This window comes from Agelaius tricolor, unplaced genomic scaffold (genome assembly GCF_023055355.1).
Source record: "Agelaius tricolor isolate 1412-34295 unplaced genomic scaffold, bAgeTri1.0.p SCAF_1, whole genome shotgun sequence".
In the NCBI taxonomy this organism is placed as follows: domain Eukaryota; kingdom Metazoa; phylum Chordata; class Aves; order Passeriformes; family Icteridae; genus Agelaius; species Agelaius tricolor.
Window position 1 is genome coordinate 22,847,216 of NW_027269261.1, and position 23,188 is coordinate 22,870,403.

Here is a 23,188-nt window from a genome sequence, read left to right on the forward strand (position 1 = left end):
CTCTACCACTTGCAGAACAAACCTGGAAAGTGTATCTGGCTTCAACATATGCAAACAGTAATCTGTGTCCTTTTCCAGATTAATAGTTTTTTGAAAACCTGCCACTAGGTTCCCTGTTATTTATACAGTATGACATAACTAACTCAGAACTGAAATACTGCTTTATTAGAGTTGGTGTCCAAGACTTGCAGTGGTGCATCTGAAAGTGACATTGCTCCAGAATTCTTCTGTTCTAAATTCAAAAAAACTAAGTCAAGGGTAGGCTTCAGTATGTCCTATCTTTGCAAAAGTAAATACAAGACAGTAGATATGCATGGGTTCATGGAAAAGATTAAAGTTTTTGTCTTTTGAGTAGCAGAGTAGTTGGTGATGGTTTTTTTGTTGGTTTGTCTTTAAGAGGGTAACCAGATAAATAAGTTCACTTGTCTTTTAGTTGGAGGGAGTAGTCTGTTTCAGTTGTGTTGCAAGTATGTTTTAGTTCTTTTGTTTATTTATTTTTTCCCTTTCCAAGCTTGGGTAGTCTCTTGGGTAAGAAGTGACATAAATAATTTGTAATTAAGGACTTAAACTCAGCCTCCAGAATAGATTCAGGGCAGACTTTTTTTGCTCCCATAATTTGTGTGTAATGTGTAGGAGAAAGCTCGACACCAAATGAAGAGAATATGGTGAGTGCTAGCTTACCCTTCTGGGCTTTGCTGCTGTTGCATAATTGTCGGTATATTTTATTGAATATAGCTGGAAGAGCTGAGGAAGGACTCCTGAATCATGTCTGCCCTTCTCTTCCTCACCCTGTCTAAACCTGGGGGTTTTTCTTAGGAACATAGAGGATTTATGATCACAGAAATTACATGATCTGTGTCTGTATCAGTAGCTCTAATCTGTGCTTTTTGATAAATGTAGGTGTTTTCTGTTTGCAGATGCACTTGATATTATGTAAAGAAATAGCATATGACTGCACAAGCAAATTAAAGAAGGGACTGGGAAGAGAAATTGTAAAGGTCACTGTCCTCTCCCTAATCTTTTTCTTCTTAAGATGCAAGTATGAGAGAGAACTTGTGCATAATTGGTTTACTTTGATTTTTAAAGGGCAGAGTTTGATAAATATCTCTGTTGTTCTCTTGAGCTTCATAGGGTTCTTACAAAAATGAAAAATGGATATCTTTTTATGAAGAGTGTACAGACAGTCTAGCAATGTTATTTTATTTTTATATGATTTCAGAAAGGCCTTCTTATAACTCTTCTAAATCTCCTTTTTTAAGGGCATTTTTTTGCTTTCAAAATAAATGTGTTGCTCTTGTAGGAGCTGTTCAGCCAGGGCACTTGGAATCTGCATATTAGCGTGATTTGAAAGGCACCTTTGAATAATACTTCTAAATATTTTCCTGCATTTGTTACAAGATGCATTCTAAAAAAAGCAAACTCAAGAGTGCTTGATCCTTCATTGGCAAGTGCCTTTTTCCCCTGTACTACAATTTGTCATTTAATATATGAGTATGCCAGATAGCACTAAATAGTGTGGTAGATGGGAGGGAGATGGAGCATATCTGTGGTGGTGAATTTCTGACGATCTTTTGCTCACCTACAAAACTAGTTTTAAAGCAATTATCATCTTCTTTGGTCAAGTATTGCAGACTAAGTGTAATATCTATGTACTTAATCAAATCACCAAAAATAGGACTGCCAGAGAGAAGCTTGCTTAATTAATTACACACACAGAGGAACTGTTTGGTTGCCTCTGTGCAGTCGGAATGCAGGAGCTGGTCAGAGCCCGTGATGGTGTTGTTGCAGTGTTGCAATGAGGAGTCTCTGGGACTCAGAGCAATCAGCTGGCAGTGCAGCCCTGACACTGGGGATGCTGATGTTCTGCTCCAGTGTGTTCCACACAGCTCATCCTACCGTGGGGAGCGGGGCTGGTGCCTCTGGCTGGGGCTGGGGAGGGGCTGGCAGGGTGAATTGTAGCTATGATATTTTCCGAAAAATCTTTTCCTTAAGATTTTTTCTCTTGAGAAGCTGAGAAGCCTTAAGAACAAAATGTAAACAATAATTATCTGCTGCTGTGGAATGCAACAGGTGGATCTGTGATTGGTCTCATGTGGTTGTTTCTAATTAATGGCCAATCACAGTCCAGCTGTCTGGACTGTCTTGGTCAGTCACAAGATTTTATCATCATTCTTTTTCTATTCTTAGCTAGCTTTCTGATGAAATCTTTTCTTCTATTATTTTAGTGTAGTTTTAATATAATATTTATCATAAAATAATAAATCAAGCCTTCTGAAATACAAAGTCAACGTTCTCGTCTCTTCCCTCATGCTAAGACCCCTGCGAACACCGTCACAGCGAGTGTCCGCTGGCTGCAGCAATCATCAGCTCTTGTGTCAGCACCAGCAGAGAGAAGCTGTGGGCTCTGCAGGCTTGTGTGCACCTGGGCAGGGGGTTTCTTCAGATCTGTGCCTGGACTATTTCATATTCCAGCAGCAGAGAGGACACCTTGACAAAAACTTGTGTTTCAGCCTCTCAGTGACACACAGAGCAGTATTGGGTAGGTCAGTGGGCTGTGGGCAGGTGGAATGGAGTAATACACCTGTGACCACACGCTAAAAACTATGAGTGCTGTGACTGTGCTTGCTGGTATAATGATGCAGTGCTTAATTAAAAGTGGACCAGTCCTATGGTGTTACTGTTCTATGTCAGCCAGGATGGTGACTAATTTTAAAGAGTGTCTGTAAGAATTTTCAGATTTTGTTAAGTGAGGAGAATTTCTCTTTCCTTCTCTGTTCAGCCAAGTAAAAAAAAGCTAAGACTGAGATTTTGATTTTTAGTTGTCCCCATCTCTTCTCCTTGCAAGTCATTTAGCTTTTATTGGCTGATTTATACAAGGGATTAGAATGAGACCACTCTATAATTTTTTCAGCAGTCATACCTTTTTTTTCCTTCTAATGCAAAATCTTGTTTACGTTTTATCAGCCAACAGCCTTAATTCCTCTAATCGTCTAAGAATGCAAATATTTTTGTCTTCCAGAGCTGTAAAAGACCACAGGTGGAGTTGCTGTGACAACACTTCCTTGGTGCAGACAACATGTGCTGTCTGTGCTGCTTCTCCTGACAGGTTGGCCCCTCTCCTTGGGCAGGAAGAGCAGCAGAAGCTGAAGGACAGCAGATGAGATAAAGTAAATTTTTTGTCCCATACAAGGCAGGCAGTGTTATTTCAGGAGACCTGTCTGTGCCTCTAACCCTGCCATTGGTTCTGCTCTCCTCAGTTCCTACGGTGTGATTTTTCACTGGCAGTGTTTTGCTTTTGGGTCTGGTCACCACTCTGAGGACTGGGCAGGGAGAGGCACAGGGAAACAACTTCTGTTTTGAGGTCAGGCAGTGTGTGAAATGGAGAAGGAAAATGGTTCTTGATAATGTTTTCTTAGAATATGCAAAAGTACCTGAGATGTGCAAATGCTGAGATCAAGCAGGAATTTTTGCATTCATTTTGCTGTTTGTAAGAGGAAGTTTGTGTTAACCTTTGGAGCTGTCTGGATAAGAAAAGGTCACAGTTGGATGAGCTGGGGACATTGGAGCTGTTTCCACTGTGGCCTCAGAGCAAAGGCCCATCTCAAAGGCAGCTTTGGGTAAGAGGAGGGAAGGTATGCACTGAACTTAGTGTCATCTTCTTTGTACAAGTCATGTGTCTGTACAGAATGCTGTACAAAGACCCTTGTCCTTTTCTAATGGCATGAGAAATCACATCAGAAAATCCCCATATCTCCTTCTGGGGACATGGGTTACAGTTACCATACTTCTTTGTACTTCTTCTAATGCCAGCAAATGTAATCTAATGTGTCAGGAGCAGTAAAGCTTGTAATTCATTTTTCTATTGTATCATTTCACTGTAAAGGGTCATTCCAAAAGATTAGATAATGAAATATTCTCTGAGTTGATTTTTTTTTTTTTTTCAGAAAGCTGCTGTCTCCTGGCACAAAGCTTGGAGTAAAAGCTCACACTTGTTTTTGTTGTTTGTTGCTATTTAAGTCCTTTTTAAATTTCTTGTTTGTTTGGGTTTTTTTCCTTTCCCCCCCCTTTTTTTTACAGCAGGTTAGTCTCTGTTCCTGTTTCACCTACTGTGGATAATACAAGAACTATTGCAAGCCTACCAAAGCATAGTAAAGATGAAATTATTGATGAATACATATACAGAAAGGTATGATTATATAATTTTAAGTCCAGCAATGGCTGTGAAATGCTTCTAAATTAGCTCATATGCTCACAGCCAAAGGAAAGTGAAGTTTTAGCAATTCTGGGTTCCATTCTTCCTTATAGCTGAGTTTGCTATTTTTAGCATGTGTTTTTATCCCCCCTACTTCATCTGGGCCTTTGTTTTTAGCATATCTATTCACATTAGTCTTCTTACTTCTCCCTTCATTACTGAGGGGATATGACTAAAAATACCTGAGAGATGTGTCTCTGTTCTCTTTACCTTTTGCTGTTCTTTTCCTCGATGTAGGCTTTTAGGAACCATGTGAAATAAATAGAGGAAAGCTTTTCTCCAGCTCTGATTTGGACAAGCATAATCTTAGAGAGTTAAATACTTTGTCCACAAATTCTTTGCAGTGAATTTTTTTTGCACTTGAACAGTGTCATCATGTGTATTGAAACACGTGAGAAATTATGCCTTTATGTCAAAGATGCAATTTCTCACTCTCATTTAATGTAACTAAAGCATGGAAGTTTTAGAGATTTTCAAGAAAGCTGGAGGAAAATAAAATTAAAATTTTAATGTGGAGAAGAAAGCTCTTTTTCTCTAAAGTTTTGTTCTGGGAAATTACTTTTTTAGAATGAAGCTCAAACAGATTACAGAATACATCACTTTCCATTTTTCTGTCATGTGTGTGAGAGGGACAGAAAAGTCTTGCCAAAGGTTAGTTTGGCAAGGTTTGATGGTGGTGAAAAATGGAAGAGTTGTGCAACCCTAATTAGACAGGGTAGTTAGTAAATCCTTTATGGGATATAATCATAGTGCTGTAACTCTGCAGGGTGAACTGAGCCAAAGTACAGCTCCAAGATATGTAATCTGGTGTGTGTTGGAGTGGGGTGTCAGCTCTGCTGCTGGGGATGACGCGTCCGATGCGGGATTGTGTAGGCACAGAAGTGCCCTGCTCTTGCAGCCACACGGCTCAGTCCAGCCACCTGTGGGTGCCCAAAAATGCTCCATGACACCAGTGAGGGATGCTGTGTATGGGGCTGTTCTGGCCTTTTCCTCTCCCCACACAAGGCATTTCAAGCAGGAAGTGCCACAGCAGAAATCCATCCCAGCCTTTTATATTCATCCTGCCACTGCTTCAGTTTTATTGGCCAAATATTTAATGATGTATGGTGGTCTGGATCACAGCCAGCTCTGGCCTCTGCTAACACTACACATCCACCCCTTTTTTTTGCTGGGTGACATAGAAGACACAGTCCCTAACCCAGTTCCTTTTGTGGGTGTGGTGAGAGAAAGTAGGTACAAACAGCAGAGAGAAAGAGGAAGGAAATGCATCTTTTGGTGGCAGCACCAGCTTTAGTGTATTTTTTAAACTACTGCTTATGGCCTCAATTCAAGAGAGCAGTCCCATGCAGGTCAGGGCTTTAGTATGTGAATGTCACTGAAGTAGATTTCTTCATCTTTTCTTACTATTTTCTTAACTGGTTGATGTTGTTTAGACTGGAAGAGTGCCTTCTGCCAAATTCTTTTAGAGAAGAAAACTAAGCCTAGGGTGAGAACGAAGGACTAGGATAAACTGAAAACTAGTTCAGAAGAAAGAAATAAGTTCTGGTGATGGTTCTGATGCAAGCTCAGCAATGGTGTTTCTCTTAAGTTTTATATGTGTACTATTTGAATTTGTCAGCTACAGAGACAGTTGTAGAAAACTTCAAAAGTACTTAAGCTGCATGAATAGCCAAAACAACGCAGAAGTTGTTTGATGTTCAACAATATAAAGTAATAAACATTTAAGTGAAGTAGCAGTTTAGGAAATAGATGAGTATCATGGTGGAGAGCTTAGGGAAAGTTTTGTCCCAGTGAACAGCTATACCTTCAGTTACAAAACTTGTAAAGAGCAGAATGGAGAATAATACTAAAAAATATCAGTGGTTCACCTTCACAGTCCAGTAGTTTGATCTCAGTTGTTCTAAAGCTATTGAAGAATTAAGACCTCTCTAAGAGGGTCACCAGCCTCATTAGTGCAGGCTGAAATCAAACCAGAACCATTTCACTCACAGCTGAACTCAAAGCAGAACCAAATTGGACAACTCAGTGATTCTGCTTCCTGGGCAGAATGGAAAAGAGTCAATCTCCTTGACTCTGTGTAAAGGAGAAGGTAATTTTTAGTGTCCCCATTAAAAGGTAGAACATTGCAAGTCGTGTGAGATTTAATAAGACAGCAGTACCTGGAGGTTATGTTTAATTTTTTCCTTAAATACTTCCATTACACCTTTTCACAAATGCTTTGCCAGATAATGCCAGTGGTGTTCTTCTTTTTTTGATTCATACAACATAACCGTAAAACTTCTTGTTCAAATGTTACAGTTCCAAAGGTAAGGAATTGTCCTTTTTTAAGGAGTTTAATAGTTCATAGCTTAGAGATTCACCTCAGTTTTGTAATTTAAGTAAAGGAGGAGAGGAAGATGAATAGCTTTATTACTGCTTCTCACTTGTGTGGAACTAAAAATAGAAGTGGTGTTCTAAGAGCAAGGAGCAGAGCTGCTGCTGTTTGGGAGGACATGGCTTCAGGAAAGTTGACTCTTTAGGACAGTGGCGTGAGTGCTTGTGGATTTGGGGCTTTTTTGGTGGCAAAAGGGAGGACTTTGACTTCTCTTAAAATTTAGTTTAATTCGTTTTCTAGCGTCCTGTGGTTACAAGCATGTGGAGTTTCTGTGAAAGTCCATAGTGTCTATGTTTGTTTGCCAGAAATGGGGGAGAAAAAGCCCTATCAATATTAAGAACACATACTTTTGGTTAATTTAAGCATCAGTTATGTTTGAGTGTGGTGTTTAAGGTGGGCCATCAAACACCATTTTAATGTAATTTTCTGACTTGGGTGTTTATTACCCCTGTAGATAAATGTGACCATGTTTAAGTATAGTTTCCTGATGAGATTCAGCTACTTGTTTAACAGCTATTCTTTCTCTCAGCTCTCCCACACTTCTGATTTGCTTCCTTGCAAATCTGTCTGCAATTGACCAGATGGTTCGGATTTCAGGCATAATTGTGTTCCCATGAGTTTTGTGAAAATTGACAGCTGAGCAGAGGAGAGAGACCCAAGTTTGTGCCTCAGCTGAGGGTGCTGCAGGCAGACTCAGCCATTGGTATGTCTTATTTGACATCTGCTGCTTGTTCAAACAGTGCATCAATGACTCAGGGTTTGCCACAGTGCCAGCATATCTTGTCCACCCTGTTGGGGAGAAGGAGGTTAGACAGTGGGTTTTTGGGAAATCAGCATTTGTTACTTCTGCTTCTGGAACAACACATTAACCTGGCAGTGGCAGATGGTGCTGGAAGCAGCATCCTTTCCTGTGGGGTTTGGTACACCTTGCTTATCATAGTATTTTAGGTCCAAAAGGCATATGCAGAAAACTCTTTGCTCCTAATATTAGGAAAAAAGCCAAATGGTAAAAGAACTTAATATATTGAGCTTTTAATACCTTCTACTAACTTCTTTTTACAGAAGTTCATGTAGCCTCCTAAAAAGAGGACTGGAAGGATATCAACCTGACTGAAACTCCATCCTGATTTTGGCTAGGATGGTGTTAATTTTCCTCTTAAAACCACATCAAGCTCTCAAGAAAGAGCAGTGATGCTCAGATTCCTGTAGGCAGGTCAGAGTAAAAAAAAAAAAGTCAGTTGTGAATCTGACCGAGGGACATGTAGAAACCTGAAGGTCAAGGCATATTTGAGTATATTTGGGAAAACCAGGGAGAGAGCAATGGTGTGGGTTGTGAGGAGCATGAGAGTCTGTCAGGAAGGGTTCTGTACCACTGTTGCACCACTCTGGAAGGCATCACGTTAGAAGTGTGGCCTCTGGAGTTATGTACCTGAGCCTGTCCTATTTTGATATGCATAAATATATATAGATGGCCTGGCAAATCTCCAACTCCAATAGCTGCCAGTTTGCTTTCCAAATGCATTCTTCATTCTTACCCATTTTTATTTCCTGTGGTTGTCTCTGGCATGAAATTCAGTTCTTGTTGCTCCTGTCAACAGCATTACTTGGAAATAAATAGAACCATAGCCTGTGTATGCATTAATAGAAAATGAAGGACCTGTGAGGTTCAGTTTACATTTGTAAAAATGTTTCCAGATGCAGGCATGGTTAATATAAATGTCTGTTAAACCTCTTGCATGGAGTGGATGATGTGAAAATGAACAGACGAGTATTTTTTGTGTTTGGAGCTCTTCTGTTTGTATTATCAAACCTGATACTTTGGTCTTCTAATGTAGTAACAGAGGAAAGGAATGGGACAACAGCAAGGTCTTTGCCCAGATAATTCTGTTGTCTTGGTTAACACATCTCAAAACTCTCAAGATCATTTGATGCCTATCTTGGGCTTGTCAAGTTTGACGAGATTTTTGCAGGCTAGAGGAGCGCTTCTGTTCCTCCTCTCCTTCAAAGGGAGAAAATACTGAAACATACCTTTTTTTTTCCTTTGTTGCTCACCTGCTCTGATTATTTTTAACATCCCACTGAACTTTAAAAGCTGAAATGCAGCACTGAGTTCATGTAACCACGAGCGGTGTCCCTGTGTGTCACTGTAGGAAGGCAAAGGGTTATTCTGGGTGGCTGCTGTGGGAAGGAACACTAGCAGGTGGCCTCCTCCCTTCTTTTCCAGTCCCATTACCACCCTTTCCTGATACTTTGCAAGAACTGTGTGGTAAATGTAAATCTGGCTGTCTGGTCACTTCCTGGTTTGATCTGAGGCATTTTCTTTGAGCAAAGCATGGAGGATTTGGTTGGGTAGGTAGAATTTTGTGTTTGAATGGCACTGACCAAATTTCTTACTCTGTGGGAGTGCTAGACTTCTGTAACCTAATTTTGTTTAATTCTTTTTTCCTAGTTTTCTTTTTGTTTGAAGAAAAAGTCATTTGTAAGACTTCTGGCAAGAGTTTAAGGAGTAGGATATGCCAAGGCACTAGTAGCCACATGTCATAAAAAGGTGCATTTAAAGTGCTTACAGTGCCCATTGCTACACACAGACTTAAAAATATTCACATTAATCATTTAATTGTAGAGCAGAAGTTTGAGAGTCCTCATATCTTCTTTCATTTGTGGCACCCTTCTATATTTGAAATGGAAAAGCTTATTTCCACAGTCTCTTTCACAGCTCTGTTCTTCAACCCCTTTATGGGTGCTCTCCAGAGAAACTGCTCTGCACTAAAGTAGTTTTTAACTGAACTACTCTAAAGTCTGTTCTTTTTCTTCTTTTGTTCCCTAACATTTTTTCTGCTGTCATTTTCACCATTTGTTCTAAATCTATTGAAACTTTTTTTTATTTGAGCTGTAGAATTTTTCTTTAATGTGAGCAGTGAAAAGAGAGAGAAAAAGAGAAGCCTCAATTACTGTCATTGCAGTAGCATATTTCACAATTTGAGCCTGAGCATTTCATTGAAAGGTGCATTCAGTACTGGTTTGTGCACCGAGCATGAAGGATAGGTGTTGGAATCATCTGCTCAGAACGTTTCAATAAATTTGTTTCTAGAGATTGACTATTTTATGTTAGTAAAAGGTATTGCTGAAGTACTTCCAAGTAGTGTCTGTTGGCCACAAATCCAAGGTGCTTCTTGCAGTTGTCAGCAGGTGTAAGGGGATTATTTGTTTTGTAATAGTAACATATGCTAAACTTTTTGTAAAATTAGGAACAGTAAGCTTTCTGCTGCTGCTTTGAGGTACATCAGCTAGAATAATATAATGAGAGAGGCTGTTTTTTCCTGCTAATTGCTTAATTTGTGATAGCCTGACTATGCCATCAAAGGTATTTCTGATGTTATGATGGGCTTTTGCTTACTGTCAACCTGAAACCTGGCCACACACTTAATTCTTAAAAGTCACTTAACTGGTATAGGATAACCTGGGGCAAATTTAATAAGAGGTTTTGTTCTCATTTGTTGTGTCATACCAACAAAAGTAATACTTAAGTTTCCAGCTAGAATAGGTATCATACACATTCCAACATGCTTTACAAACTTACTGTGGCCTCTTGTTTTAATAATGGAATTTTCATAAACAGAAACATAAAACTAAATATAGGCATTTGCTATTATATTTATTTGCATCATTAGCTTCTAATTGGTTTGTGATTAATTATTTCATTATTTAATTTATTTCATTAAATTTGTGGTAACTGAACATCATTTCCCCCAACCTTTATAAAATCCATTATTTGGAAAAAATTACCCTGGTATCTTACAGGTCCAAGGGACAGTCTTTTCACAGTTCATGTTACAACTTCCTTGTGGTAAAGACTATTTTTAGATGAGAAGTTTTTTAAAGTCCTTGAAACATAATGATGGAAACATTTAACACTTCTCCTAAAAGGTTTATCCTTTTCTCTTGCATTTGAATCTAGTTATTTTTTGATTCTTTGCAGGCCTTTCATTTTGAAGCGTGCCCCTCCGTGCAGCAGGTTGAGCATGTCCAGTGCCTGGCTGTGTTCTGTGGCACATGGCCACACTGTCCTGCTGCAGCTGGAGGAGGGCACAGAGGTGTGTGGGTGGAGAGGAGAGTAATGCTGCAGCTGCTGATTAGCAGCCAGGTTTATGGCTTGAGGATATTGATTTTCAGATTATGCTACATCTGCATTCTCAGTGTTCTTGTGATCATTCAGGTGCTCAGTATGTGTTTTTTCTGTCCAGACTTGACAAGTTGAAAAGATTTAAATGGTCACTGTAAGGAGACCACAAATAAATGCAGAAAAGGACCTTTTGCCTTTCCCATGGAGGCTGTTTGACCAAAGTAATCTAAAAGTAAAGGGTTTTCCTGGCACTGCTTTTGTGTGGTGATTATTTGTACTGGACAGTGAGCTGGGCTGAGAAACACTGGCTGTAAAACAAGACATCATCACGTCTTGTTGTGGTAACTTAGGCAAGAACTGAAGAATATGAAGAGGTAGCTGCAAGGTGTCAACTTGGTTCAGGCAAACAGAAGGTAATGATCAAGCTGGGATATAGGGGTGGTCTTACCACAGGTAGAATCTTGACTTCCACTAATAGTATTGTTTTCTTGACTTGAACTTTCAGCCAGTGATTAAAGTCATGCAATTTGTTTCCCTGGGGAGGAAAAGCAGATTAAGACCTGCTTTTGTTTGTTTGTATTTAATCAATATGACTTATTTAAAGGATAGATGAAATACCATGTTTTTCTGAGCCCAGTTGACTTGAACACTGAGGAAATGGTTTCCTTTCTTAGTAGTGTAATTAGATTTTTTTTTAACATAGCTTGTATTTTGAAGAGCACAGTCTTAGTCTTTAACTGTTGTCACTCTGGCAGCTTTTCTTGCTGTGTGCCCTCTTGCTGTAACCCTTGCCTGCCCCTGATCCCAGTGGTGCAGTTCAGAGCTAAGCAGTTTAATGCTTGGGGCTGATCAGGTCTTTTCACCATGCTATTAATTAGGGTTTCTACATAGGGAGAGATGAATGCAAACTCTCACTTGGAGTTCAGGCAAGTTCCACATCTTGTATAAAGAAAAGCAATGTTTGCTCACTTCCAGTCTGATTGCAGTTTTCTGGTTCCTGTGTTTCATAAACCTCAAGGCACTTCAGAGATTTTCATGGGTACCAGAAAACCCTTGATGAGTTACCAGATGAGTTTTCCCAGAAAACCCTTGGTGAGTTACCTCTCTAACTATTATGTAAGTGCTCTAGAATAGCTGTGTTTTATCAGTTTCCTGTGAGAAATTGGGTTGCAAGAAAGGAGAAAGCAGTGACAGTTTCCAGCATTCTGCATGCCTTTTACCTCCAAGAGCCTCTTGGGTAGTGCTCTGAAAAGTTTGTAGCCCCAAATCATACAGTAACTTAAAACTTTCAGTGAAAAATGTGAACGAGACTTACAACAAGTGTGTTTTCATTGCTGGCCACCCTTTCCAGTCCCCATGCAGGATGTAATAACTAAATTTGGCTGAGTTCTTCTGCTATTCCCAGAAAGACTTGGTATAGCATGGCCTTGGGATATTTGTTGGAAAATTGCTGCATATGTCGTGTCATTTCTGCAGCTGTGTTTTTTGGGAAAAACATCTGAAAAGCTTCAAGATGCCCTGGTTTCCTTGTTATTATATTGGAAGCTTGCAATCTGCAAACCTGAAAAGGAGAGGAACTGGCCATCTCTTCCTGGGCCATTTCATTGCTATCTGCCACCAGTTACTTGCTCTTTAAAGCCCTACTTTTAATTTACTGGAGGATCTGGACTAAGTGAGAGCAGAATTTTCTGTATGGCTGGAACTGTGGCTTTCAAAATACCTCAACACTTTTTTTTTTCCCCTCTAAAGAGTAAAACAGCAATTTTTGCAGAACTTTGTAGTGGTAGAGCTTGCTCCTTCAAAAGTAACAATGAACATCTTCTGCAGTCTTTATCAGGATTTGACTTTGAGCACCTCAGCAGTTATCAGCAGAATATACTTAAAGTTTCTGTAATAAATTCTTTCAAGTCTTATGTATTGCTCTCAGAAGCAACCAGGGCTTGAATCTGTCCACTTCAAAAGCAGAAAAATCAAGTGTGGATTGCATCCACCTATTTACCTATCTATGATAATAGATGATTCTTACCTTTATTTCTTTATAGCCATCAGACTTTATAGCCATAAAACAGCTCATGTTTTATTTTCTTCTTGGAACAGCATTACAGATTTTTTCCAATTATTTATTTAAAGCCTTGTTTTTGCCTTGGAAGTGCATTTTTTTTCAGTGAGTCTTTATCCAGTTTATCCAGTTTCCCCATTATTTACATTATTCTGGACTACACAGTGCAGACCCTGTTTCTGTCATATAAAGAGGAAAATTTGATCCCAAACAGCATGCACCTCTGCAGAAGCAGCTGAATAGGTGAATGGGAGCTGTGGGAGTGCTGTCTTCCTGTGCAGTGACTTGTTGGTTATTAGTTTTGGCCAGCTTCTTCTAGGCTGGCCAGTTTACATCAGGATTCCCAGAGTGAACACTGAGATTGCAAAGCAGGTTTCAGCCTTACCCCCACTCTGAAAGAGAGAGCTCTGTCTGGAGGAGAGACCATTATCCTAGTGGGGTTTTTCACACATTTGGGGTAGTGTACTGTTTTTTGGTGTTGATGGCACAATCTGAGATGCATCCCTTTGCTCTAGGGCTGAAAATTGGCTCTCTTTTCTGGGCATTGTCTCCCGCAGACCCTGACTGGGTTTTGTCTGACTGCTTTATCCCTTTATCTATTAGCTTGTTAAGGCTGTACGATGTGTGAGCTGTACTTTCTGAGCCACCTTAGCAGTTGAGGCAAGTGCAGTACCTTCTGAATGAGTCTTTTTGGCATCAGGGGAGTTTCACATCTGGAAAGACAAGCAGGAGGATCAGATTAGTAATGCATACCATTGCTAGTGACTCAAAAGGAAACCGTAGTAATGGTACTGTAGTTTTTGGTACAGCCTCTGGATGATTTCTGCTGCCTAGTCACTTGCTTCTGCAAAGGCAGCTCAGGTTATTGCTGGGATGCAGTACTTTAACTGTGACAGGGGGTGTGCTTTCAGACTGCTCTCTTGGGGAGAAAATTTTTTCTTTGTTTTGCTTTCCCCAAACAAATCCAAAGCCCACTAAAAATTGAGCAGCTGTCACCCTGTCCCTGCCTCCTAAGTAGTGGCTCTGTATCTCTGTGACATATGGCTACAGAAATTTTGTACCAAGGATGTTTTACTTTATCTTGTACATCAGCCTACAAAAAAGCATGGGGAGGATGCAGGTTTTCAGCAGGTTCTAAACATGTTCTTTAAAAGAACAAAATTCTACACTTGCTATGCTTTAGAGACCACAACATGCCTAACAAGTTTGTTTCAGAAAGAAATTCACAGCAATTTTGAAGGTAACCTGGGTGACTTGTCCTGGTTATGCTTTTCTCGTTGGCCCAACCAGACTTGCCCAGCAGGTCTTCCAGCGTGGCCAGCCACAGTTCTGTAAGGATTCATCCTGGTTCAGCTGGGGCTTGCTGCCCCATCATGCCATCTCCTGATAGCCCTGATTGTGCTGGCTTGCCCCTTCTAGTTTTGGTTTTTTTTTCCCACCAGCACAGATTGTCCTGTGATGTTGCAGTGACTCTCTTCTGCTTCTCAAGTATAAGAGCAGCTTAGGTAACTATTTTAGATAAATATCTTGGATAAAGATAATGTGGGAAATAACTGGGGCCTTCCCACTTTACATGTTGGGGTTTTTTGTTTACTTGTTATTACTCTTAAGTTTTGTGTTTGAGTAGGTGTCACTAGCTGTATCTGAGCATTAAATAGTAATTTGAGTATCTTGGTGTTCCAGTAACCTAAAGTAGTTCAGTTTCAGTCTCGCTGCTTTCATGTGTTATGTTTGTCATGCAGACAAAACAGCGTCCATAGAGGAGTTCACTTTTCCATACTATAGCTAAAGAGAAAAATATCTAAATGAAGATCTTCAGATGAAAATATCAAGACTTCCTAGCAGTGAACACAATGGCTTATTCTGAATGGCTAAAATGCATTGTTGCCTCCAGCTCCTGGGGTTGGTCCCACTTTTTTTCCTGAGTTTGATGATCCCAGATGAATCATACTCTGCTTCTTTCATATTAAGATTTGAACTATCTTTCAGATTTATCTTTGCTGCAGTTCTGCAGCAGTAAGACAGAAAAACGTTGCCAGTTTTTATTTGCAATATGTGCTTTGTGATTGTAAAAGCTGCTCCTTCTCATGCTGCAGGATGAAGTTGTTGGTTTTGTTGTAGCTGCACGTATCCACTAAGAGAGAGTTCTGTTAACACTATGTTTTTCCTCCTGGTATCAGGCTGTTAGAACTGTTTAGATTGGAAAGGACTTTGAGGATCATATAGCTCAAAGCCAGGTTAGTTGCACAGGTTGCACAGGTTCATGTCCTGTCAGGGTTTGAACGGACATTTCACAACCTCATTGTGCAACCTGGAAACATACTATAGTAAAGATGCTTTGGTGGTGTGGTTGTTGTGGGGGTTTTTTGCCTTGTGTTGAAGTGGGGTATCCTATATTTTTTATTTGTCCCTGTTACCTCTCAGCCTGTCACTGGACATTGCAGGGAAGAGTCTGGATAAGCCATCTTTACACTTCTCTCTGGGTCTCTCTCAGGTACTGACACATGGGCATGATTTTCCCTCTGAAGCTTTTTGTTCTTCAGTCTGAGCAGTCCCAGCTCCCTCAGCCTCTCCTCCTATGAAGATGCTCTGGTTCCTTCATCATCTCAGTGGCTCTTTGTTGTGGTTTAACCCCAGCCACCCCCCAAGCCCCACACAGCTGCTGGGTCACTCCCCTGCTAGCAGGATCTGCAGAGAATTGAAAGTAAAAGTGAGAAAACCCATGGGTTGAAGCCAAGTTTAATGGGGAAAGCAAAAGGTGGGCACACAAGCAAAGCAAGGAAATCTTTCTGCAGTTCCCATGGCAGGCAGGTGTTCAGCCATCCCATCCCTGGGAAAGCAGGGCTCCATCACACAAGTGTTTGCTGGGGAAGACAAGCACCATCCCTGCAAACATCCTGCTTCTTCCCTCTTCCCCCCACTTCATATACTGAGCATGAAGTCCTATGGTATTTTCTAACTTGAACCCAGGAGGGAACAAGTTCTCCACTCATGCAGCAGATGGGTCATTTTTATAAGATAACAGTAGTTTTTAAAGGGAAAATAAAGAGAAAAGTGCCGTAGCACTTCTATTCCTGTCAGTGTTTGCTGAGTCAGAGCCTGTTTGTCAGCTCTGTTCCTGCTTGCTTAGTGGCACAGCAGTGATGGCGCAGATGAGCATGGGTAAAGTGCTATAGCAACCTGCTGGGTTCAAGTTATTAAAAATACAGAGCCTCAGCCGACTGCTGTTTGCTTGAAAGGGTGATAAGGGTAACAATAATAGGAAACTTTGTATTCATAGCATATTTTCCTTACCCAGCAGCACTGGGATGTTGTTTTACCAGAGAAAACCAGCACTCTTTCCTTCTCTCTCGCTCCTCTGTAGTACTTAAGCTTTTGCAAAAGAGCATGCTGGGAATGTTGTAGTGGTGTTGTATTCCAGAATTGCTGCTTTCAAAGTAACTTTTCTTTTTAATTCTAGAAAAGCCAGGCTGTTTTTCATAAAGCAGCCTTACAGATAGAGTTTTCTTTGCAATTAGGATATGGTTTGCATTGTAACCATAGTTAAATTACTGTCATTTGAATATACAGTACACTGAAAAGGACTTCTAAGGTATCCACTTAGGGTAGTCCAGCATCAAATTTGCCTCTTGTTAAAAGCAGACATCAATGTTACAGGTGAAACCCTGAAATGTTGACTCTTGCATTTTAAAACAATGGAAAAGTATTATGTGGATTCAGTATTTAAAGTCGTGTGCTTAATTGGTGAAAATCCTTTTTCACTTGTAAAAATTATTCCTGTGGATAAACAGACCAAAATACAAGACCCACAGCCTTGTCTGACAACAGGTCTAGTTAAGTGCTGACCTCTGTGACTGGAGGTAGTCTGTGCTGTTTCCATCATCTTCTCTGACCTTGGACTTGAATCACAAAGTGCAGAATGGTAAAAAAAAATTGTATGTCTTGGCTGTCTCTTAAAATTTTCAAATCCATACTCTCTGTTTAAGGAGTAGTAAAACATCTCCGGGCCAAAATTCCATGTGACATTTTTTTCATACGATAGATCTTGTGATCAGTGATTGTCAAATGAGGTTACTTCCATTGTGCAGCCTTAGTAAGCTGCAAATCTTGTCTTAGCACTATGTAACAACTTAGCTGAGATCCTTCTATTCAGAACCTTTTTAAAAATTGATTTATGAAAATATGATTCTTTGCTTCCATCACTTATGGCATTACAACTTTTTGGTCATCCCCAGCGTTTAGAGGCTTTTGACCAGGAAAAGGCAGAAGTTCATCTTTAGCTTACATCCTTTTTTTTGGTTTATGGTAATCTTAAAGACAGTCCTGTAAAATTAGTCTCTATTTCTTGTTGGAAATAGATGTTTTTGAACATTATTTCTTTCCACACTGTAACTGGGAATGACCAGAATGGTACAGGATGTCAGCTTTGCACATAAACTGAAGTGGTGGCAGTTAATCTGAACTGTGTTTACTCTTGGCTCAGATTCATCTGCCTTTTTAGGGCCCTGGTGACAGTGTGCTTCTAACTAGGTAATTTTTTGTGTGCGTATTTTAAAACTTGTCAGGATAATTTTCAACTTTTAGGCCTGATCATTTAATTGCAGTATCCCTTAATAACCTTACCTTGTGCTGATTTTTTATTTTGAAATATTCTTTAATGGTGAGAAAACTTGCTAGACTACCCCACTGTTTCGCTTCTCCTTCTAGACTTCAAACAAACTATTTTTTTTCTCCTGGCCATTATACCATCTGCAGTCTGTAAGGTATTAAAGCTTTAGGATATTACTTCATGAATGCATTGATGTTCTTCTGAGTGGTTAATGTATTTTATCTGTCACTGGGGAGGAATGTGCTGCTCAGCTCGCTCCTTCTGCGAGTGCTGTGACTCATGAGCGCGAGGTGCTTCAAAAGGATTTCAGCACTCCATCTCCTTCTTCAGTCTTGCAGTTGCTTTTCTAAGAATAGAAGCAGCAAAACAGACAGCGGGGTTCCTTCTCAGCTGCTACAGTTCATTACTACTGTAGGCATGAAAGTTGACATCAACCTTCACATCTCACAGTTCCTGTTTACCTGTGGGGCTGCAAACGCTGTGACTTGTACTGCTCCTTGGGAGCAGGCACCACCATCTATAGCTGGGCTTCCAATTTGGATGATCAAAACTATGAGATGTAGGATTTGGGTGCCTCTACATGTCAGGCAGTGTTGTGAGAGCAGCATGAAATAACTGAGACCTCCAGAAAATGTGGGGGGTATGTCCAGTGCAAGATGTGTTCTTGTAATTAAGATATATTGGAACTCTTCCTTAAATATCTGCTGTGGTCATAGCTTGTGTATTCTCACAGGATCTTTTAATTTTAAAAGTTTTCTCATCATGTAAACTGCTTGCCTAATACAACTGCGAAATGCTGAAGCTCTTGAAATGGTATTGCCAGTGCTTAAGTCAGTGGAAGAAGTTTGCTTCCTTGAAGGTGAGCTAAGGTTTTGCTGATTATTGATTCTCATTCACATATGGGTAAAAGGAGCCTTCTCTTCAGCCACAAGCGTCATCTCTTGTGCCAGTGAATTATAGAACTCAAGTAAACTGTACCCTTGAGGTCTTGAACGTGCACTCCAGGAAAATTAAGTCAGTCTTCAAAAGCAGTCATTGCTAGAGCCTATTTCTAAAAGGAACTGCTGTGCTTTGGGAAGAACCTGGTTCTTGGCTTGGTTAGAGAGGTGACAGAGCCAGGGCATCTCCGTTGTAATTGTCTCCTGTTTTTAACACTTCTGACTGTTGGTTAATTGAAGTAAGAGGGTGAGTTGACTTAGGGGATAAATATTGTGACTACTGAAGTGTTCTTGTCCACAAAGCACATCTGACTTTAAACTGCAGGAGGAGGGAACAGAAGCTAAGAAGAACTGAGAGCAAAAAGAAATTTGTGTTGTTTCATACAATGAAGCATAGAGGTGTGCAAAATGGTTGGTCACAAAAAACCAAAGATGGTGACTGGGACATCTTAAACCCAGCCTTGGCTTATTAACATATATTGTAGGAATAACCTCCCTTTATTTGCAGCCTTCCCTTCCCTAGCTTCTGTTCCTACTCTGAATTTTCCATGTCAAGTGTTTTTCTTGATTGAATTAAAGGGGAAAATTGTCAGTGCAGTCAGTTTGTCATCATAAAAATCTGAATCAAGTTATCTGTAAAGGATGCTCTTTTTATTAGCAAAATCTGGTTTGAGATTGCATGTTTACCACCTAAAGATATGGATATTGTGGTAGCCTTGAAGTCAACAATACTTCTGTTAGAAAGGGTATATTCTTTAATAGAAGAAGGACAGTATATGAAGTGAAACTATGTTTAATGAGATATGATATTGTATGTATGTTCTTCCTTTTCTGTGCTGTATTTTTATTCATCATCTGTACCTCTTGTGTGTTATTAAAAATCTTCCTTGGCAGTTGGAATTTTGGAAGGAATGGGTGGGATAAGGAGAGCTGTTTTTCTCTTTGAAGTAGTATATGTCTGATTTTATGTAGGTGTTTTGAAATACATTCTGACCCTAAAATACATGCTTAATAAGTGTAAAAGACTAACTGTACGGTAATTAGCTTAGTCCATTTTTTGTTTTCCTTTTTTTCACTGTAGACAACCAGTGCTCAGAGATAAATACCTTAACCTTTTTGTGAAGGGTAAAAAACATCTAAGTAGTATTTAACCTTTGGCATCACTTCTGGGATTTCGTAATGTCAGCTATCAAAGAATCCCATCTATTAAGGAGAGACAAATGAGTTGAACCACTCTACATGGTTACTCCAGTTGAAACATGCTTTGAGTTGTTAGTGAATAACAGTAAAGCAGCATTGCAACTTGCCAGACATAAATGCTTGACTAAGAGGGGAAATGTTTAAAAGATAGAAACCTCGTTGTCAGGCATTAGTCACTGCTCAATACCTAACAATAACATTCTTTCTGCTAGATAGCTTTTGAGGAAGGCTGTTCCTCAATAATGCTGTTTATTTGTTGCTGGAGGTTTCCAAGCGATCTACTAAAGGTGGATCTGTTCCGTTCTAACAGTTGCCAGTCTGCAGCTTCTTGGAACCAGTTTTCATGAAGTCTTGTGAAATGGATGCAAGTGATGAGAAGGGAAAATAAACGATGGAGGGGTCTAAAAAGGCAGGGTCCTGTACCTGGGGAGGAATAACCCTGTGCACCAGCAGCACAGTCTGGGAGCTGGCCTGCTGGAGAGCAGCTCTGTGAGAATGACCTCTAAGTCCTGGTGGACACCAGAGCTGTCCGTGAGCCATCACACCTTGTGCCAAGAAGGCCAGCAGTGTCCTGGGGTGCACTGGGGACAGCATTGCCAGCAGGTCAGGGGAGGTGATCCTGCCCCTCAGCTCTGCTCTAGTGAGGCCGCACGTGGAGTGCTGTGTCCAGTTCTGGGCTCCTCAGTACAAGAGAGATGTGGAGCTACCAGAGCTGGTCCAGTGGAGGTCTGCAAAGACGATGCAGGACTGGAGCATCTCTCTTAGGAGGAAAAGATGAGAGAGAGGTGACTGAGAGGGGACCTCATCAATCAAATTCTTAGGTGTCTGAAGGGAGATGTCAGAGGATGGACCAGGCTCTGCTCAGTGGTGCCAGGCAGTAGGACAAGGACAATGTGCAGAAACTGATGCATAGGAATTTCCACCTGAATATGAGGAAGAACTTTACTGCACAGTGACCAAGCACTGGAACAGGTTGTCCAGAGAAGTTGTGGAGAGTCTCCCTCGCTGGAGATATTCAAGAACTGTGTGGATGCAATCCTGTGCCGTGTGCTCTGGGATGGGCCTGCTTGAGCAGGGAGGTTGAGCTGCATGAGTCACTGTGGTTCCTTCCAACCTTACCCATTCTGTGATTCTGTGGAAAGTTCTGGTGTGGAAGTTCTTAACTTCTTCCAGCTTCTAGAGAAAGTTGTGAATGTTGCGTGGACTCAAGCCTAAATAGCAAATAAAGTGGATATCCAAATCAGTTACATGTTTACGTATATTGTAACTTTTAGGTGATTTGTGTTTTAGTAGTTGTGACTGGAATGATTAAGGTGACTTCCCTGACCTTGCCATAAAATGTCAGTCTTTAAAACTCAGGGCTTTTTGAAATAATAAATTAGGACTTAAGTTGTTATGAGGCCAAGGAGATCTATGCCAATTCTTGGGGGACACTGTAGTGAAACTACTGTCTATAACAAAGAAGAGATGCTGAAAGTTTCAGAGCATTTTTTAAGTTTTAAAATACAGTATGCAGAAAGAAGTTGTTCATATTAATGTCTGAGCAATTGCACAAATAAGTAGAGTGCCATTCTTCCAGGTATATTCAAAACTAAAAAATAAATCTAATGAATGGTTAGTTAGGTTAGTAGTCCTTTGCTCAGCCTCATGACATACTGTAATTGAAGTGCTTGAATATTTATTCATAGCATCACTTGCATGCAGACAGTTACATTAAGGACATGATTACAAAGTAGCCAAGTGTTCTGAGAACCTGAAATAACTAGTAATAGTTCAGTAAAAATATGGAAAATTGTATTACTTTTGTTCTCTTCTTGGAGCTCTATAAGAATTAGCTCATAAAGAGCTAAGTCTGCAGATCATCAAATGAAATATTTTCTTGATGTTGTACATCTTGCACTTCTTTTTATGAGAGAAGGATAAATATTTCTGTCCTGGGGCTCATGTAATTGCAAGTAGATTTGTCTTCATCCTTTTCTGGTGAAGCCTTTTGCTCACAACCTGAAGTCACAAGTGAAGTCTCTTTAAGCTAAATCACTTGTCTTGCCACATTAAAATGATTTCCTGCTCTTTACTCCCTTTATGTTATTTTACTATGTTAAACTGCATTTGCAGAAATTGTAACTATTGTCAGCCTGTAGACACAGAATTGCTGTCTTTAGAAATGTGCTCTGGCGGTAGAAAGAAGCTGTGGAGGAAAGTTTGCTGGATCTCAGGACCTCAAGTAACAAATATTTGCCTTTGAGCTGTTTTTTGTCTTCTTACAGTGGAGCAAAGCAGTGTTGTTGGTTCTGCTGCCATGCAGCTGAGGTTTTGATTTCAATGTTTCCAGCTGCAGTGGAGGAATGTAATAGTGCAAGTATTTCTTAAAGCAAAAGGTTCTTCTTTGTGTGGGGAGAAAATTGAAAATGAGCATTTATTCCCCCCACAGAATTTAAAGGGACACAGTGAACTTAAAACTCTATAGAGATTTGAGGGTTTGGTTTTTTCTTCTTTATAAAACTGTAATAGTGGCAGTGGTTTTTCTGCACACTTCTGTGGTTTGCTGTTCTCTTTTCAATCCAGAAATGCTCTGTGAAGGACTTGGACAAAGTGATTCTGTTCTCCTTGATAATCAGGTCAATCAATTGACCATAAAGCGTTATTAAGCACAAGAGACAGCCTGGTTGCCTGAGGAGTAGTGACAGAGGGGGAAGAAGCAAGAGGGAGGCCAGCTGGTACCCTGGGATTTAATAACCCACTACCTGTCAGCTGAGCTCTTGGCTTGGCTGCTTGATAGGTGCAATGAGTGGAGTCAATCAGCTTGAAGAATTAAATCTAACTTCATTTTTCTTCACCTTGTGTTTGGAGCTCACCATTTTCTTGCTTCTCAGCTGAAGCCTGTTAGTGCATTGTGAGCTGCTTGTTTGTTTTATACCCCCTTGTATTTAACAACAGTAGGTAAAATTGGTAATGAGAGGTTTTTTCCCCTGTATTTCTTTGACTGGGCCTATCTGAAAGTTTCAAAGTCAAACATTAGTCTTCACTAGTATGTTAAAAGTGTACTTTTTTATAGCAAATTGAGCTTCCTAAGTTCTCCTCTTTAGCTGTTTTCAACTGTATGCTGCTTCTCATGGCTTGTATTTTTCAGTCATGACCTTCATTTTAATCCATTGTGAAGTTAGATTTCTGAATCATTTTTGGAGAGCTTAATTTTAAACTGTTCTACAATTTAAATTATTAGTATTAAATTGCTATGTTCCAGGGAAATATTTATAGTAAGGAAATGCATTTATTTTCTCTGAGTGATCTAGAAATAAAACAGTTTTATTTGGAAACAATTAGCTACTTTTGAGAAATGTGATTTTGTAGATACTTGATATATTTAGTACTTAGGTTTTATTACTTTTAGAAAGCCACAGTTCAGTAGGACTATTGTATATTGGCTGCTTAATAGAAACACTGATGTAATAATTTCAAAGTTGGTATGTGGTTGATTCATTTCCCTTTAAAACAATTCTCTTTCATCTTAATTTCTTGCACTATGGGACACTGCCATGGTGAGATATGTGCAACACTTGATAAGGAAGGTGCACGTCAACTCCAGCTGCCATGGCCAGGCATTTTCCAGTGTTCATGGAGTGAGAGAGGGCA

The 23,188-nt window shown here is 40.0% G+C and overlaps 1 protein-coding gene across 2 annotated transcripts in view; it reads left to right on the top strand.

The window, feature by feature from the left end:
- Positions 1–23,188, top strand: part of LPGAT1 (lysophosphatidylglycerol acyltransferase 1) — a 60,787-nt gene that overhangs the window by 2,893 nt on the left and 34,706 nt on the right. The gene's annotated exons all lie outside the window — the stretch shown is intronic.